Genomic DNA, 5500 nt, shown 5'->3' with positions numbered 1-5500 from the left:
GTTTTTCACAAAGACATCTTGTTTAATTATTGTAGTAAGTTAGTGTAAAAAATAGTACTGAAAGATGTTGGAGTTTGAACTTATCCCCTCCCGAATCAAAGAAATGAAAGAACTGTCGCCAGATCCAAATATCGAGAAAAGAGGTTAGTTATATGACTAACGGTACGCGTTGATTAGAATTTGACGGAAGAATATTAAAATTGAATCTATACTCCACTCACTCCTACTTGGTCGGCAACGAAAGTCGCCCAGAAACTAGACAAAAAGTCCGGTCAAAATTTGTAGTAGCGAATTTCCTATTTTTAGATTCCTCCCTTGTGTATTTTTATAGTAGGGGTAACTTTATTAAAAGAAGATAAATATTTCGTGACAAGCCCCTGTGGTCAAATCTGTGTACAGGTCTGTCAATGGTATATCGATGTTTTTCAGAATTCCCTAAGTGTTTAAGCTGTTTTAAATTAAGCTTTCGTGTAGATACAAAGTCGGTTAACCGTTAGGTATCAACCATACATAGGTTCGATCATGTATTTCGCTACAAAAACCTCGATGACTTCAGTCACAATGTGTGTTGTGCCACATGGTGACGGTGACATGCATTCATCTCTTCAACTTCAGAAGGTAAGTTCCTCAATTAGTTTTATTTGCATTAAAAGAATTCTTTTAACTTTAAAATTTATTCTTGCTCAGTAAATTCTGTACGTTATATATTGTTTTAACATAAGTCTTCGTGATTGGGGGGGGGGGGGGGGGTAACAGTGTCAAACGTATCCGTAATCATTCACTTATAAATATATGATGCTTACAGTCTTTGAACAAATATAATCAATAATGGTTTAAGTTAAAATGTTTAAGAAAAACTTTTTAAAGCTACGATATGGATTACTTAGATTTATTTATTTATTTTTTTTTAATTTTATGTAGGTTGATTTATATATGCGTTTTTTATTCTCATGAAAATACTCGGCTACATAATTACTTGACATATTCAAAATATGCTAGGAAATTGTAAAACTTTTCAACACGTGCAAAAATGTGCATTTATATAGTCATTTTGTTTTGTCATAAATTATATATAGTACATATATCCCACAGGTATACTGATGATGACCGACTGAAGAAAACATGAAAATTTAATGGGAAGGATAGTGACAGAGAGGATTTCCTCCTCAAATCCAAGTAAATATTTTTCATATTTCATCTCTTAAAATTCCATAATTTTCTATTTTTTGAAAAATATTGAATATGCCAAAATTTAATCAAAAAGTATGTCAAGAAATGTTTCTCAAAGGCAGATCCAGGGCTGGTGTGGCGGGCATGCCCCCCCCCTCCCCACCCCCTTTGAATTTTTCTTTTATGTGTAAGAACTTGTTAGCTTTTCAGCCCCAGCCTTCCGAAAAGGACCTCGCCCTAGACCCACTGGGGGCTTCAGTACAGCAGACCCCCCATCCCCCCTGGCTTCTACTGCGCCCCTGTTACAAAATTCCTGGATGCGCCACTGTTCATTTTTTAAATTTATGCAGCATTTTGTTTGACATCCATTTACAAGATATAAATTTACATGGCAGCCTATCTATTATAATAATATTTCTGAGACCAATAACACATTAAGTCAAATTTTCAAATTCATGTAACAGATTTTTATATATATGTAATTTATGTATATAAATTTATAATTTTCTTGTCATTTTTATAGGACCAGTTTATTTAAGGCTCTATAAGGCCTTGATACCAAGAGGCTGACCTGTCCAGTTTATGCTTGGAATTGGGGAAGATTTAACATAAAAAGAAGTACACTGTGGGACTGTATTTTAAGGTAGGTAATTCAAATACCGGACAGTTTTCAAGAATTAAACCATTAAATAGTTTACTTAAAAATTTTGGGACAACATTGTATCTTGGGGTCTGAGAATTTGATATGTGTAGAATAAGGCATCCATGTTTGGACTTTTTAATAAAGAAAAAAAATTGATAGAACCCCCAGGCCTGCTTTTTTTTTAGCATTAAAAATGGCATTGAGGCTTTACTTATTTAGACCCCCAACAGACCTTTCAAAGTCAAAACCCTGTCATTTATCTTTGTTTGGATATATCAGGGCATTATAATAAATACTAGTACATGTGTAATCAATTCGTGATATAAAAATTGATAATTAAATTGAATTTAAATAAATAAATGTTTATGTTTTAGGAATTGACTGAAATATCTTGCAAGAAAAGCAGATACTCCCACAAGGTGGCCTTTGATCTGGACTGTGATTGATGAAGGAAAAACTGCTGTATTAACTGAAACTCATTTTACATCATATTAGCTTGGGCAGTTTATTTATTAAAAATGTGTTGTGGATTTGAATTGCTGTAAACAATCATGACATTTTATGAGTTTCTATAAATATCATTATGAGTGCAATAATTCATTTGAAAAAAAAAAGCATGGATCAAAATGTTTAACATATGGGACTTGAAAGAGTAATATGGCTTTGAAAATTTATCACAATATTTTAAGCTTCAATATTTTATTTTACAATATTAAATGTATGATTTGTAGTTCAGCATATTGCAAATTTAGTTGTTTTTACACATATCATACATATATTATAATAAAACAATTATATACAATATCACTGTTATCCATATTTATTTGAAAAGTTTTTATTGGGTCTTGAATGGGTAATTTACCTTTGCAGGATGAAAATCTAAGCCATATACAGTATGGTTTTGAAAATTACTTTTATGTTTGGCTACTAGTAAAATATAAAGCATGATTATATACATAAATGTATCTTCATGGGAACATCAATCTGATTAAAATCAGATCTCTGATACACACTGAATTTCTGATGACCACTGTACAATCTTCCATATGTACAGCAACCATTATAATTAGAATTTTGGAGTGTAACAAAGATTGATTTGTGGGCACTTAATACACACTCTGATATAGAATTTTTGAAGTAATATTTTTTTCTCTGTGTGTATAAATATGAAGTAGGAATTACTTAGCTGTATGTTTGTTTTCCCCACACGAACGAAACAACAAAAAAAAAAAATACTTTCAAGAGTGACACTGAGTATTAGTTGGGTAAGAATGTTTCAATTAAGGAATATAAATAATTATTTCCTTGTCAGGTTAAAAATTATAATTGAAAAAGGATAATCTAGATTAAGTTGGTTGTTAGAATCAGAGGAATATTGCATTAGATAAAGGGAATTAAGATGTCCTTGTCAATATCCTCATAAGTAACACTAAGTCTGAAAAATCTTGGCACCTGCACTTCTCTCTCTCAAGATGATTGTTAGTAAAGTTTATTGTTTCTATTCTATGCTTTGGTTCAGAAAATCTAAACCGAAATTTTTATTTTTCGTTTTTTTTCTTCTTTTTTAATTTCATATTATGAGTACTAGGGTCGTTTAAAGTAATAAACTACACTGTATATCAGGTATGCGTTCCTGATATTACCAGCCGATTACTACGTGTAATGTGAATCGTGCACTTGCATGCAAACATTACTTGTTCTCCCCGTTTAAAAATAAAGAAAGACGAAAAATATAATATTCACAATAACGGAAAATTTATTTTCCAATGTTTAAAATATTGAAAATGCATGTGTATTTCTTTCCGATCTATTTTTATACGCTTTATTTTTATGCTTAACGCGATTGCTATTTGACTGAGGAAATTACGATTAAAACCTCAAAATATGGAACAGACCTTTCCACAAGCTCCAATTACGATCAAATCATGATGCTTATCGGCGATTACATTCATTTCTGAGATTTTAAGACACCAAACGCCGTAATCAGTCATTTTATTACGTATATTTTCACAACAGTCGATATCATCGGATAGTGAAAGTGATTTCTAACCGCGGAGGTAAAAAAAACGTTGAACCTAAACGGTGCATACGCCACCTACATTCAGGGGCGAGTAATACGAAGTTTAATTTGCCATTAAAGTGATTTTTGTGAATAAGCGACTAAACATGACTAAATCAACTTGTATTTAAGAATGGGGGATTAAATAATTGTGTAATAGCTAATACTATAAGATACTATAAGATATATCGTTTGTGATAATTTTTATGCCCCCGTAAACAAAGTTTCGGGGGTATATAGTTTTTGTCGTGTCCGTCCGTCTGTCTAGCTGTCTGTCTGTCTCTCTGTTTGTCCGCAAAAACTTTAACCTTGCCCATAACTTTTGTGTTAGTGGAGATATGACTTTCATATTTCGCATGTGTATTCCTTGTGACTAAACCTTTCTTTGGGTTTCACCAAATGTGACCTTTTGACCTTGACCTTGGAGTTTGACCCACTTTTACATGAAAATTTTAAACTTTTACGTTGGCCATATCTTTTAATTAGTAGATACCAGGATATTTATACTTCATATATATATATGTATTTTTTGTTGAAAGACCTTTTATTGGATACCAACAATCTTGACCCTTTGACCTTGTAGATTTTCGTACTTGTGAAAAAACTTTAACCTTGGCCATTACTTTTGAACGGTAAGGGATAGGGCTTTCATGCTTCAAATATGTAATCATTCTGAGAAGTCCCTCCATTGGATATCAAGAACTTTGACCCCTTGAACTTGATCTTTGAGTCTGACCTTCTTTAAAGAAGCAAACCTTGACCATAACTTTTAAAGGGTTAAGACTACGGTTTTCATACTTTACATATTTAATCCTTGTGACAAGACCTTTTATTTAATAACAAGAACTTTGACCCTTTAATCTTGACCTTCGAGTTTGACCTACTTTTAAAGAAAATTAACCATGGCCATAACTTCTGAACGGTTAGGGCTACGGCTTCCATACTCTATATAAGTTTTCTAAATGGCAAGACTTTTCATTGGATACCAATTACCCTGACCTTTTGACCTTGGAAATTTTGTAATTATAGGATAAACTTTAACATTGGCCTACTTTCAAATTTCTTAATTGTTTTCCAGTGAGAATACCCTGCTTTTGGTACAAATTAATGAAATTTGCATTAAAGAAAAGTTTAATCTTTGCTATGTTGCCATACGGGGGCATCAGTGTTTCGATCACAAACACATCTTGTCTTTTAAGCCCCCGTAAATGAAGTTTCGGGGGTATATAGTTTTTGTCGTGTCCGTCCGTCTGTCTGTCTCTCTGTTTGTCCGCAAAAACTTTAACCTTGCCTATAACTTTTGATTTAGTGGAGATATGACATTAATATTTCACATGTGTATTCCTTGTGACAAAATCTTTCTTTGGGTACCACCAAATTTGACTTTTTGACCTTGACCTTGGAGTTTGACCCACTTTAACACAAAAATTTTGAACTTTTACTTTGGCCATATCTTTTGAACAATATATACCAGGACATTTATATTTGACATATATATTCTTTGTGGAAAGACCTTTCATTGGATACCAACAATATTTAACCTTTTGACCTTGTTTTTTTTTTTTTTCGTTTTTTAAGTGATTAAATCTAAAATAATTTATTACGTTTCATAACAACACCCCTATTTA

At 32.2% G+C, this 5500-nt stretch overlaps 1 long non-coding RNA gene across 1 annotated transcript; it reads left to right on the top strand.

Annotated features, from left to right (window-relative positions):
- The first annotated feature begins 882 nt into the window (after window positions 1–882).
- LOC134268577 (uncharacterized) lies at window positions 883–2546 on the top strand. Its single transcript, XR_009992394.1, has 3 exons — window positions 883–1176; window positions 1700–1813; window positions 2188–2546. It is a non-coding gene; the product is annotated as an uncharacterized LOC134268577 (long non-coding RNA).
- Window positions 2547–5500: the final 2954 nt, after the last annotated feature.

The sequence above is a fragment of the Saccostrea cucullata genome, unplaced genomic scaffold, assembly GCF_032062105.1.
Source record: "Saccostrea cucullata isolate Sc308-1 unplaced genomic scaffold, CSIRO_AGI_Scuc_v1 ctg987, whole genome shotgun sequence".
Lineage (NCBI taxonomy): Eukaryota > Metazoa > Mollusca > Bivalvia > Ostreida > Ostreidae > Saccostrea > Saccostrea cuccullata.
This window is presented reverse-complemented; position numbering and strand designations above follow the sequence as displayed.